The 14,074-nt window shown below is 40.6% G+C and overlaps 1 pseudogene; it reads left to right on the top strand.

Moving 5' to 3' along the window:
* The first annotated feature begins 9,501 nt into the window (after positions 1-9,501).
* Positions 9,502-9,976, top strand: LOC131822175 (large ribosomal subunit protein uL23-like; annotated as a pseudogene).
* The last annotated feature ends 4,098 nt before the right edge of the window (positions 9,977-14,074 follow it).

Raw genomic sequence — 14,074 nt, 5'->3', positions numbered from 1 at the left:
AACCACCTAGGCACAATAGGGATGAAGCTAGAAAGACCTGTTTGATCAAAGCCCTATATGTCCCACTGTTTTTAAGTAGCCCAGCAAATATTTGCTTATCAAACATTTACTTTTCATCTTCCTGTAAACTGCATTCCTTCCCTTTGAATTCCCAGATGCCTACTTCCTTCTCCTTAATTCAGGATGACATACATACTTTATTATGTCTGTCTTTGGAATTTCATGGATGTGTGCATTCCTTGTAAGCATAAAATTAAATTTGATTTTCTCCTGTTGATCTGTCTCATGTCAATTTGATTCTTAGTCTGGTAAGAAGGACCTAGAAGAGCAGAGGAAATTCTTCCTTCCCAACAGTAGTGTATCCATTGAGTTCCTAAAGCTGCAAATGCCTCTTTGTTTATGATGAATGGTCAGGAAATCTCATGGATTGTACTTAAATGAAAGGAAGCATTTGGCAAGCCATCTTATTTCCTCTTGTAGGGTCATCTCCAGATGTCTTTGTGTGAGGTGAGTTAATAAGGCAGCCTTTCCTAAAAGAGGAAGGGCATGATAACAGCCGCCATCACTGAGCACACAGCACAGAGCAGGTTCCCTACTAGGCACATACACATGTTGTCCCCTCCATGGATGGTAATTGTTTTTGAAAGGAACTAGCTTGCTAATTTTCTTTTTAATTTTTTTCTGATTGTGTTAAATGAGTGAGATATGTTAAACCACACCAAACAATAGCAATTTTGGAATGACAGCTCCCTTCCTTCTCTAAAAGCTTCAAATACGAGAGGTAGGGGAAATCAGTAGTGAGAAAATTTTTGGTCTGTTCATTGACAAAACTGTTAAAATGTCTACCCTCAAGTCATGAACTTCTCCAGGGGACTCTGATGGGTTTCTTAACCCTTGGCCCCAAGGGAAGACTATTTTATTTATTAATTTTTTAAAGATTTTATTTATTTGAGAGAGAGACACACACACAGACAGAGACAGAGAGAGCATGAGCAGGGGAGGGGCAGAGAGAGAATGAGAGGGAGAAGCAGACTCCCCTCTGAGCGAGAAGCCTGAGGTGGGACTCAATCCCACCCATGATCAGGACCCCAAGATCATGACCTGAGCCGAAGGCAGACACTCAACTGACTGAGCCAACCAGGTGTCCCAGGGAAGACCATTTTAAAGTGTTTGAAGGTCATCCTGTGCCCTTGCTGGCTGGCTACAGAGGACATGCAGATTTAAAAGTTTTGGGGAGATGCTGTGATGGTTATCCAAAAAGCCTGTGGGGCATGACCCAGGCTCCTGCATGAGTGTGGAGGTGGAAGAATAAAGAGAACAATTAAGGATGGTCCCATCTCTAGGGAGGGGTCAGGTTCTGTCACTGCCACTTTCATAGAGGCAGACAAATGGAGAACATATTTAAGGATGGCCTTGCTTCTGAATTGGAGTCATCCATTGTCATGGTCACTCTTAAGCTGAACAGGGAAGAAAACCATGCCCACAGCATTTGCTAAATAAGGACAAAGAAAACTATCATGCAATTTATCTACTCTTTCTGGCTGTCATGAGAGGTCCCTTTCCAACCCAGCAAATACATTTATTATCTATCACACAGGCAGTACCTTGAAGTTAGTAAATCAGAATTCTAAGACTTTTTGTGTCACTTTAACATCTTAAAAAAAAAAATGAATATATCTCCCTTCTAATTTTTCTCTGTGAGCATAGAATTTTTAAATTGAAATCAATACAAGAAGAAAAAAAAATCACATTTAAACGGGGGTAGAAAGATTAGAGCATGAAAGGAAATTACACCATAGCCAGAGGGTCAACTCTCGTTGACCCTCTGCCATGCCCTTCAACAACAGGACATGGGCACGCTGTCCTTCACCATACCCAATGCTACTCCGCACTGGAATATTTTTTCAAAGTCAATTCCTGTCTGCTGGAAACCACACTCTCTCACATAACAACAAATCCACATTCAGCTACACTGCAAATTAATTCTAAATCTTATCATTGCTATTTACCAAGGTTTTCAATTATTTGGATATAGGACATTGACAAAGAGCTTGTGCTGTTTTGTTGTTGTTGTTTTCCCTCCAGCCTCAAGATAAACTCTTGCTCCTGATCATATATTCATTTCAAAATATTCAGATCCTGGAATAATCCAATAGGTGGTATGTGTGTGTGTATATTTGAAGGAAGGAGAATTGGGAGAAGAAAACAAACTGGCATCAAGGATAGAATTATCCACATGAAATTTTAAATCTCAAGAATGTTCCAGAGAGTATAGAGAAACTCACTGGTGCTCTCTTGGTGGTGGTGGTGGGGGGGGATTGTTGCGGGGGTGGGGGTAGTCTTTTCCTGAACTAGCCACCATTCTAATGTGTCTGAATTGTCAGAGTTACCTTCAAATGCTCATATGATGGGCAGATTAAATAAAAAGCCAAACAGTTATACCTGAAAACCATTTCACCCTTTCTTTAGCAAGGAGAGTGGAAATGAAACTTTCTTTCCACACGTAAGTGATATGAGGTTTGATGTACATGTTATCCTTAGCAGATTCTATTCCTTCAGCCTGCCTGCTCCCATGTGCTTTTAGCTCCAAATCTCTTTCCTAAAAATATGTCATTTTCATTTGTCCCCAGAAATAAAACCTTTACCCTTGTTTTTCCAAGCTTAAATATCAAATGTGTTGGTTAGTTTTGTCAGCAAACAATGAAGAGGTAAGCAGATACTGGCAGCTAGGAAAGATCAGTGTCTGGAGACCAACACCCATATCCTCAAAGAGGCTCGGCGGCCCTGAATGTGTTGGAATAATGACTCTTTCTCTTGTATTTATGCCATAGCTCTAAACACACATGAACATACACAATAGCTCCCAATAAAAAACACACATAAATTTGGGTGCATACAATAGCAGCAGAAAACAAAAATTGTATAAAGGCAGAGAAGCCAAATATGGAAGCCACGTGGGTTAATACTTTTACTGTCAATAAATGGAAAATTTAACCAGAGCGAAAATGTAAGCAGGTCAGTTACACATGAAGCTTCTTAGTTTACAGAGGCAATTGCTCTTACTGCTAAAATCTAAACCCTTTATTCGTAAGAGCTTGAATTACAGGTTATGCAATGATTTAAATAGTTTTACCAAAAAATCAAGAATGTTATGGTCAAATGACTGTTAACATGAACATAGGCCAAGAACAGATTCTAAAATGGAGATGGTTAACTAATATCACAGGTATTTTCTTATCAATGATATAGTTATCACCAGTATCTCAGAAGTTCATGTTATTGTTCCTACTTTGAAAGTACAGTTACTATTAGAACTCAGGCAGCTCTTGGATGGCTCAGTCGGTTAAGGGTCTGACTCTTAGTTTTGGCTCAAGTCATGATCTCAGGGTCTCAAGATGGAGCCCTCTGTTAGGTGAAAGACCCGCGGATCCCCTTACCCAAGAATCCAACACTGCCACTGGATGCAATCAGCAAGAGGTTCTTTATTGTTACGCAGGCGCCTGCGGGTGGTCAGCAGCTCCTGCTAGCTGAGCACACCCAGCTGGGGTGGTGCCGGGTTTTTATAGACAGGTACAAACAAGTTTTGGGTGGGGCGCAACTGATTGGTTGACAGTTAGAACTTTTGAAAAAGGCCTTAGTGGAGTTTGCTGATTGGCTTTGGGGACCCGCGCATGCGAAGAGAGAGGCGGGAAGGGGGAACAAGCTGATTGGTTCTGAGGGCCCACGCGCGGGAGGAGAGAGGCAGGGAGGGGGAACAAGAAGGGGGAAGGTAGGAGTGCCATCATGGCGTCTTCTATTATTTCTATAAGCCAAGCAGTTACAGAAGGGCAAAAGAGCAATTAATAAGCAATTAATAACCTAATTTACGCCTAAAAGCCAGCGGTTCACAGAAAAGCAAACAAGCGGTTAGTTATCCTATCTGTCTACTAAGGGAGGGGTCTTTCGAGGGGAGGGGTCTTTCATAGGCTCTGAGCTTCACTCAGAGTCTGCTTGAGATTTTCTCCCTCCCTCTGCCCCTCCCCCCTGCTAACATGGGTACCCCCTCCTGTCTCTAAAATAAATAAATAAAAATATTCTAAAAAAAAAGAACTCAGGCAGCTCTTGTTTGTAATGCTATAATTAAGAAGCACATATATTGCTATACTGACATATTTTGCTAACTGAATTTTAGTATAAGTGGTTTTCTTTGTAACTCCATGCATTTTGGCATTTATTTTATGCATTTAAATGCTTATTCTGGACAAGGTCCTATGGGCTTCACCAGACCACCAATGGGCTCAATAGCACAAAAAAAAAAAAAAAAAAAAAAAAAAAAAAAAAAAATCAGATCCCTGCTCCAAAGAGGTAAGGCACTAACCTAACATGGTACAGAACATTCTGATGATCTGACTTGATACAAGTTACAAGTTACAGGTTTGGAAAATCTAGAGGGGAGATAAGATAGTATGTTTCTTAAATTGTAAAACTCTTTCTGCTAAGGAAAAAAAAAATCCCATGATTTTGAGTATTTGCTAAAGTTATGAAGAGCCATGAGAAAATGGGATTCAAGGGGCCTTATAACCTCCTTTTAAAATTGTATCCTGGGGCACCTGGGTAGCTCAGTGGGTTAAAGCCTCTGTCTTCAGCTCAGGTCATGATCTCAGGGTCCTGGGATCGAGCCCCACATCGGGCTCTCTGCTCAGTGGTAAGCCTGCTTCCTCCTTTCTCTCCCTCTCTGCCTGCCTCTCTGCCTACTTGTGATCTCTGTCTGTCAAATAAATAAATAAAATCTTAAAAAAAAAATGAAATTGTATCCTATTCACTGAGTGACTAAAACATTTTCCTTTGCCTATATGAATATGGCCTTTGCCATCTTTATTTGAAATAATTTCCTTCTAAATTAAGGTATTAAAGGGCAACCAATCAGCTGAGTAATGGGAAAATGGCCCCAGAGTGGGCCAGACCCTGATTGTTAACTGTTGTAGTTTAATATCATACATTGCATGCCATCTTGGGCCTCCTAGTGTTCCTGTAATCCTCTCAAGTATCCCTCAGTCACATTCTGGCGCCCCTTTGGAAGGCTGGAATGTCCCATCGCTCCCGTGGACATGGCCCTCTTCCCACAGAACCTCCGTAGACTGCTCAACCCGAACATTGGCTGGAGCAGACTTACAGTCCTTGACTCTTATCACGGAGCATTTTTCCAGCATCAAACATTATTTGTCTCTCAAAGTACTGTAATCCTGGCTCTATCCTACTTAATATTTATTGCAGGAAATATTTATGAACTTTTTATTAAAGTATAACATACATAAGGAAAAATGTACACGTTATATGGGGAAGCTTGATGAGTTGCCAAGTGAACATGCCTGTGTAAACAGCACCCAGAGGGAGAAACTGAACATCACCGATACCCCAGGAGCTATCTTCTGACCCCTTCCTGGCCCTGAGCCCCCCACCCCACCAACAGTAACCACAAGGTTGACCTCTAACAGCACAGATTAGTTTTGCCTGTTTTTCTCATACTTTACAGAAGTGAAGTCGTCAAGTATCGCATTTGTGTCTGGCTTCTTTCGCTCAACAGTGTTTGTGGGATTCGGGTTCCTGGAAAATTTTAAGCTCCAAAGTTTAATTCCTGTTTATCCCTTTTGAAGGTTAGTGTATGGTATGGGGAAAAGAACAAAAATATTTCTTTTAGAAAAGTTGAGTCTCAGGGGACCTAAGAATCCAAGCCTCCTGGTTTAGATAGTACTATTTTTTACTTGTTCTGTGCTTTTTCTTAGAAATTGAACTCTAATTACTATTCTGTTTCCTGTCCAGAGTTAGCATTAAGTACAATGAAGCTGTGGGCTGGGGTATATTGGACATCTTGCACAGAAATTGTATCTGAACTCTTGGAAGCAATTATACTTAGAAGTTAGACCTTACTGGGGTGCCTGGATGGCTTAAGTCTGTTAAACATCTGCCTTGATCGGGGGTCCTGGGATCAAGCCCCTCATCAGGCTCACTGCTCAGTGGGGAGTCTGCTTTCTCCTCTCACTCTCCCTCTGTGCTCTCTCTTTCTCTCAAATAAATCAAATCTTAAAAATAAAGAAGTCAGAACTTACTGCCATTCAGAGCCACCCAGAACATCATAGCTGCACATTTAAAGCAAACCAGGGTGTACTGCATTATTACTCGTTTAGGATCCCTTCTCATGGCTGCTTCTTTTTGTTACATGCCTTACAACATAGATGAACACAATCAACACGGGACAGTGGGAAGAAAGACGAGCAGGGCATAAAAGCCTCCTATTTTTTCCAAACATGGGCTCATCCTGCTGGGTCACACTGATCCTTTGACCCTCAATTGCCCTCATCTCTCAGGCTTGAAGAAAAGAATGAGACGATGTGTAAGGAAGTCTTCATAGACTGTATCGCACCGCACACAGTTGCAAGCTCCCTACACTGCTATGCCCTCTCATTCCACACTTGCTGTTCCTATGCACAGTAGATTTGACTCCTTCCATCTGCTTACCAATTCTTTGTCATGACCTTCTCTCCACTTGATTGCTCCTTTTCCTTTCCTACCAGTACTTTGAGACCAAGCTCAAAGTCCGACATGTTCACGAAGTTTCTGCCATATGTGCGCCCGCCGCTTTCTCGCTCTTCTTTGGACTCCTTTTATCCTCATGGATAATGTTTACTCTTTGTTTTCTCTTCTCAAATAGGTTATGCATTCCATTAAAAATACATGCACACACACACACACACACGTTTCTCTTTAGGGAAAAGAAATATATATGTATATATTTTTGGTGGGGCCACCATTTTAAAAAGGACATGGCAGGCATTTTATGCACAGTGTTCATTGTTTGTATTAAAAAAGAAGGGATGGGGTGCCTGGGTGGCTCAGTGGGTTGGAGCCTCTGTCTTTAGCTCAGGTCATGATCCCAGGGTCCTGGGATCGAGCCCCACATTGGGCTCTCTGCTCAGTAGGGAGCCTGCTTCCCCCTCTCTCTCTCTGTCTGCCTCTCTACCTACTTGTGATCCCTCTCCTCTCTCTCTGTCAAATAAATAAATAAAATCTTAAAAAAAAAAAAAAGAAGAAGAAGAAGGGACAAACTCAGTGGTGTGTTGGCAAAAGCCCCTGTTTGTAGCATTTCTGATTTCCATGGTGTAAATCCTTCCATCATGGCCTATTTCAGGCGAACAACATAATGTCAATCAACTCACAAAATTCCCGCATTTTTAAGAATGAGATCTTATGGGCCTTTGTGAGCTGGCTCCAGTACCCCACTCGACAAAATGCTATAAATAAAAAGTCCCTTCTGAAGAAATACCATAACCTTCTTCCTGATTCATAAGAAAATCTGATATTCAATTTTGTAAAAATCATCCTGTTACTTCCTTAATCTCCCAAGAGAAGGTTGGATATGCACATCTTTCAAGAATAGATTAACATGGACAGATGCTACAAGCCAATGCCTAATTTTTCAGAAGCATCTTGCTCTGTCTGTCAAGTGCGGTGAACACCATAAAGTGATTCATCTGTATCATGTGTATGACTTGGTGTCACCTTAATTAGAAATGTCACTCTTCTAACCATAGCACTGTGTTGCAATTTTAATTTGAAAAATGAAAATGTTCCCACAGTGGAAAAATTATTTCCAACATGCCGAAGCTTTGAGTAGAAGGCTCTCAACCGGTAAGATATAGGAGAATGGCCTTGAATCTGTAAGAAACTGCTCAGAGCTCCAGGGTGGCATGGGAAGGTCAGGGCATCAGGGAGACTTCCTAAAGAGAAAGATACCAGAAAGCAACCAAAGACCCTATATATTCCTTGAGTGTTTTGAGAGACCTTTTACTAAAGTCTCAACAATATACTTAAAATCTTAGAGTAATCATCAACCCAGCTGGTGGAAAAACACAGTTCCATTAAAAAAATATATGAAGTTCATTTTTAACAATCCATGCCTCTGTACAGAAACCAGTCTAGTTTGGTGAGGTCAAAAGATTCTCAAAAACATCAAATAAGATTCATCCAAGATGTGATAAATTTGGACTTTTTACCTAGATCTGAGCCAGATCTTTGGAAATTTACTATCTCTGGGTCACAGGAAAGAGAGAGGTGAAATACGCATGAGCATATGTACAAAGGCCATATGAAGAAATAATTGAACGCTATGCTAGCTGAACCCTGGTCCTTTGTTTTCTGAGACAGAACTAGGAATTGACCTACATATCAATCATTTATTTTCTTTTTTTTCCCTGAATTATAAATGAGTTCACTGTACAAAAGTGGCTGGTGTCCACAGCAGGGGGGGAGGGCGGGGGAAATCAAGGGAATGATACAAATGGTTTGCATTCAAAGGGCCTCTGTAAACAATGAAAAGCAATTCTCTGGAACTGCAGAACTCAAAATAAATAAAGCATGTGGGCACTTGGGGTGGAAATTACAGGGGTTTGAGATGTTGAAGTCCCAGCTCACAGCAGTTCAAAATGTGACCTTATTTAGAAATAGGATCATTGTAGATGTAATTAGTTAAGATGATGTCATACGCAAAAATGTTCAACAAAATACCAGCAAATCCAACTTAAGAGCACATCAAAAGGATTATACACCATGAGCGAGTACAGTTTATTCCTGGAATATAACAGTGGTTCAGCATATGAGAATTCATCAATGTAATATAATACATTGATAGAATACGGGACAAAAACCACATGATCATTTCAATTGATGAAGGAAAAGCATTTTACAAGACCTAAAACCCTTTCATGATAAAAAACACTCAACATACCAGGAGTAGAACAAAACTACCTCTATATAATAAAAACCATATATGAGAATTCCATAGCTAACATCATACTCAGTAGTAAAAGACAAAATAGTTCCTCTAAGATCATGAACAGGGTAAGAATGCTCTCTTTTGCTACTTTTATTCAACATAGTATTGGAAGTCCCAGCCAGAGCAATGAGGTAAGAAAAAGAAAGAAAAGGCATTCAAACTGGACAGGAAGAAGTAATATCATCTTTGTTTGTAGGACATGAGCTATTATGGGAAAATGCTAAAGAACCCCACAAAAAAGCATTAGAACTAATAAATGATTTAGCAAAGTTGCAAGATACAAAGTGAATGCACTAAAACCAATTGTGTTTCCATGCACCGACAATGAACAATTTGAAAAGAAAATTTAAAAATATTTACAATAGCATAAAAAATAATAAAACACTTAGGGATAAACTTAACCAAGGAGGTGAAAGACTTACACATTGAAAACTATAAAACATTGCTGAAAGAAATTAAAGACATAAATAAATGGAAAGACATCTATGTACATGGATTGAAAAAGTTAATATTAAGATGTCAATACTATCCAAAGAGATCTGCAAGTTCAATGCAAGCCCTATCAAAATCCAAACAGCACTTTTTGTAGGGGAAAAAAAAAAAAAAATCCATCCTAAAGTTCATGTGAAATCTCAAGGGACCACAATTAGTCAAAAATAATCTTGAAAAAGAAGATTAGCCCTTTTGTGAAGATGGCACCGAAAGCTAAGAAAGAAGCCCCTGCCCCTCCCAAAGCCAAAGACCAAAGCAAAGGCTTTGAAGGCCAAGAAAAATGGTGCTAAAAGGTTTCCATGGTCACAAAAAAAAAAGAAGATCCACAAGTCACCTACATTCCAGCGACCCAAGACTCTGCGTCTCTGAAGGCAGCCCAAATATCCTCGAAAGAGCATCCCCAGGGGAAACAAGTTTGATCAGTATGCCATCATCAAATTCCCCCTGAGTACTGAGTCAGCCATGAAGAAAACAGAAGACAACAACATACTTGTGTTCATTGCAGATGCCAAGGCCAACAAGCACCAGATCAAACAGGCTGTGAAGAAGCTCTATGACATTGATGTGGCCAAGGTCAACATCTTGATCAGGCCTGATGGAAAGAAGAAGGCATATGTCCTACTGGCTCCTGAGTATGATGCTTTGGATGTTGCCAACAAAATTGGGATTGTCTAAACTGAGTCCAGCTGGCTGAATCTAAATACAAATTTTTCACTATTAAAGAAAAGAAAAAGGAAAAGAAGAGTAAAGTTGGAGGTCTCACACCTCCTTGATTTCAAAACATATTTGAAAGCTATAGTAATCAAAAGAGTGTGGTACTGCCATAAAGACAGACCTGTAGGCCAATGGAATAGGATACAAAGTCCCCAAACAAACCCTCGAATAGGTGGTCAAATGGTCTTCAACATAGGTGCCAAAACTATTTGTTAGGGAAAGGATAGTCTTTTCAACTAATAATACTGGGAAAACTGACATCCACATGCAAAAGAGTGATGTTGAACTTTTCTCTTATACCACATACAAAAATTAACTAACAGTAGATTAAAGACTGAACTTAAGATTCAAAACTGTAAAACTCCCAGAGGAAAATGAAGGGCTGTAGGATGAGACACCCCAAAACAGGCCATTTGGCATAAAGATTATTTCAAGTTAAAAGTAATAAAAAGCCAGCAAGGACAGGGAAGGTGCTCGGCCACCCCCATGACTACCTACATTTACATTGGAAAGGAGAGCCTGCCCCCAGGAGGGAAAGTATGCACAGAGGCGCCCTTTTAGGAAGGAACTCATCTGCATGATAGAACCATCTTGTTTTTCCAAACATCTCCTTTTACCTCTTGGTAATGAGTTTTCTCCCCTTTGTATCAGCAGACCAGACCCCTACCTTTTCCCTCAGCTCATATAAGCTTCACATCACCTCATGGTCTTCGGAATCTCATGTCTGTGTGGATTCCCTGTATCTATGCTATTAAATTTGATTTTTCTCCTGTTAATCTGCCTCATGTCCTTCGATTCTAAGTCCAGCTCTAGCCAAAGGACATTTAAGGGCAGAGAACATGGTCTTCCTCCCTGACAAAAGCATCAAAAAAGAGCTTCGTGACTTTGGATTTGACACTGACTTCTTAGAAATGACACCAAAAATACAGAAAATAAAAGCAATAAGAGTCACATGGGACTCTATCAAACTTAAAGGCTTTTGTATCGCACTTTTTGTGGTGCCTCGGAGGCAGTAGGCTACTTTAGGATAAAGCTGAACATCTCCTTCCCAGCTACTGGCTGCCAGAAACTCAGTGAAGCGAAAGATGAACACAAATTCCGTACCTTTTCTGAGAAGCAGATGAGCACTGGGTGTTATGCAACTAATGAATCATTGAACATACATCAAAAACTAACCATGTACTATATGTTGGCTAGTTGAACTTAAATTTTTAAAAAATTTTAAAAAGAAGAAGAAGAAGCATATGGCTACAGAAGTTGCTGCTGATGCTCTGGCTGAAGAATGGAAGGGTTGGTTATGTGGTCCTTGCCAAAATTATGTGGCAACGAGGAACAAGGCTTCCCCAGGAAGCAGCGTGTCTTGACCCATGGCCATGTCCACCTGCACCTGAGTAAGGGCATTCCTGCTACAGACCAAGGAGGGCTGGAGAAGGAAAGTGCAAGTATGCTCAGGGTTGGGTTGTGGATATCAATCTCAATGTTCTCAGTTTGGTTACTGTGAAAAAAAAGGGGGGATAAGGATATTCCTGCCTCACCACCCAGGGCTCAAAAGAGCTACCAGAATCCACCAACTCTTCAGTCTTGCAGAGGTAATGTCCCCCAGTATGTCGTGAGAAAGCCCTTAAACAAAGACAGTAAGAAACCTAGAACAAAAGCTCCCAAGATCCAGCGTCTTGTTACTCCACATGTCCTCCAAAGCAAATGACGGTGTATCGCTCTGAAGAAACAGCACACTAAGAAAGATAAGGAAGAGGCTGCAGATGATGCTAAACTCTTGGCCAAGAAGATGAAGGAGGCCAAAGAAAACCCACCAGAAACAGATTGCCAAGAGACAGAGGATGTCCTTTCTGAGAGCTTCTACCTCCAAGCTTGGAGTCCAGCCAAAAAGGATTTTCTAAGAGTAGCAGATCAATAAGATCAGACATCAACAAACCGACGAAGCAACGAAGCAACGAAACAAAGCAAAACAAAACAAATTGGTGTATCCAAGAGCATAATCAACAAAGTGAAAAGGCATCCTATGGGAGACAATCTTTGCAAATCCTCTATCTGATAAGGGGTGAATAATTAGGACACAGAATGACAACTCAATAAGATTAACAACAAACAAATAATATGATTTTAAAATGGCCAAAAGACTTGAGAAGACATTTGTCCAAATGGCCAACAAACATGACAAGATGCTCAACCTCACACACCCATTAGAGAAATGCACGTCAACACCACAATGAGATACCGCCTGGCACCCATTGGGGTGGCTTATAAAAGATAAGAAAAGAGAAACGAATTAGTGAGGATGTGGAGTCACTGAAACCCTTGTATCCTGTTGACAAGATCATAAAATGGCCCAAGCAGTATGAAAGGGTATGACAGTTCTTCAAAAAATTAAATCTAGAACTACTACATGATCCAGTAATTCCACTACTGGGTCTATATCCAAAAGAACTGTGAGCAGGGTCTCAAAGATTGTGTGTTCTAAGGGCAACAATCTCTTCTGTTTTGATCGGGCCCATGAAGGACCTGAAGCCTCTGGCCAACAGCCCCCTGGAACTGAGGTGAGCAAATAACCACATGGGGGAGGCTGCAAACTGATCCTCCAACCCCATGTTCAGGGGACCGCAGCCCTGGTCAACAGCTTGTCTGCAACCTTGTAAGGGTCCAAGAGCCATCACCCAGCTGAGGGGCTCTTGACTTCCTGATCCACAGATGTGGAGAGATAATAGATGTTTGCTGGTTTAAACTATGATTTGGGGGAGTTCATTATATAACAATACAAAATAAAAGGATAATCACAGAGCTAACATCGTGAATGGAATGAAGACATTTAAACATTACTGTGGAGATCCATCCCTGTTTTTCAACTTGGGCTGCTATTGTACATTTATGGGGAAAATAAAGAGTTCATTGTTTAAAGTGCTTTCTAAATGTACATGAGTGTGGTTGTTCAATAGTAGTGGGAATGTCATAATCAAATATCAGAACTGGAACACACAGAAGATTACGTGGGTCCACATCAGAACACGACCACTGACTGGTGTTTGAAGGACCAAAATATTGTCAACTATTTTGAAAAACTGAAGAATGCTGGCCTCATGAACCCCAGCAAGAGTGAGCAATATTTTCATTTTATATTCAAAATATTCAGATTTTATGCTGTATTCCTTGCTAGGACTGCACGCTCCAGATCACAGAACATTGCCTCCCCGCATCATGATTTGAGAACATTCTATTTCTCTGCAATTACAATTTTCAGGAGTGGCAGCTGCTGAATAATGATAGGAAAATTGCTCTAGTGCTCTTCCATAAAATCTACATATTCCCAAACCCAGCATTTGTTGAGATTGTAACCCCATGGCCTGAAGATGTGCAGACCCAGGTTAAAGATCAAAATGAAATCTAAATGTATTTTATCAGATTTCCTTTAAGTATCTTGGCTGCTTTATAGCATTGGGCAAAAGGAATATTAGTATTCTGTGAATTACCTATTCAGCCAATTTTTTTTGTTTTGTTTTGTTTTGTTTTTTGTCCAAAATTGTCATTGAAAAATATATATATAGAATGTATAGATCCTCCTTAAAATGAACGTTGGAATAGATGATAGATAATTTTTAAGGTCCATTTTATAGACTCTAAGTGTATCTAAGAAGGGACTCATGGGCCTAAAAGGAGGAGTCTCGGGGCTTGTCTAGAAGCCCTCTGATCACCTAGTGTGTGGCCTTCTGAAGAGGGGCCGACCGTTCTAAATAGTCAGAATGGAAAGCAGACTGACCCTGAATAAGTTATAGGCCATCCTGCTATGGAGGGAATCAATAAGAGGAATGTTCTGGAATCCAGGCTATTTGTTGTGGTCCCCTAGCGGGCAGGTTGATTCTTTTCTGAGTAAAGATGAAAGAGAACTCTTAAGCAGAACCATTGATGTGATGTCGATCCACGCAGCAGGGACAAAGCTGCAATAGGAATGTATATGTTGCATGTGTGGGGGGTGATGGAGATCTGAGAAGGAGGAGCCCCCTTTGGGGACCACTTTATGTAAGCACATAGACCCCAGTGGGGGGACAG

The sequence above is a fragment of the Mustela lutreola genome, chromosome X, assembly GCF_030435805.1.
Source record: "Mustela lutreola isolate mMusLut2 chromosome X, mMusLut2.pri, whole genome shotgun sequence".
Taxonomy (NCBI): domain Eukaryota; kingdom Metazoa; phylum Chordata; class Mammalia; order Carnivora; family Mustelidae; genus Mustela; species Mustela lutreola.
Note: the sequence above shows the minus strand (reverse complement) of the source record. Positions and strands in the feature narration are given on the sequence as shown.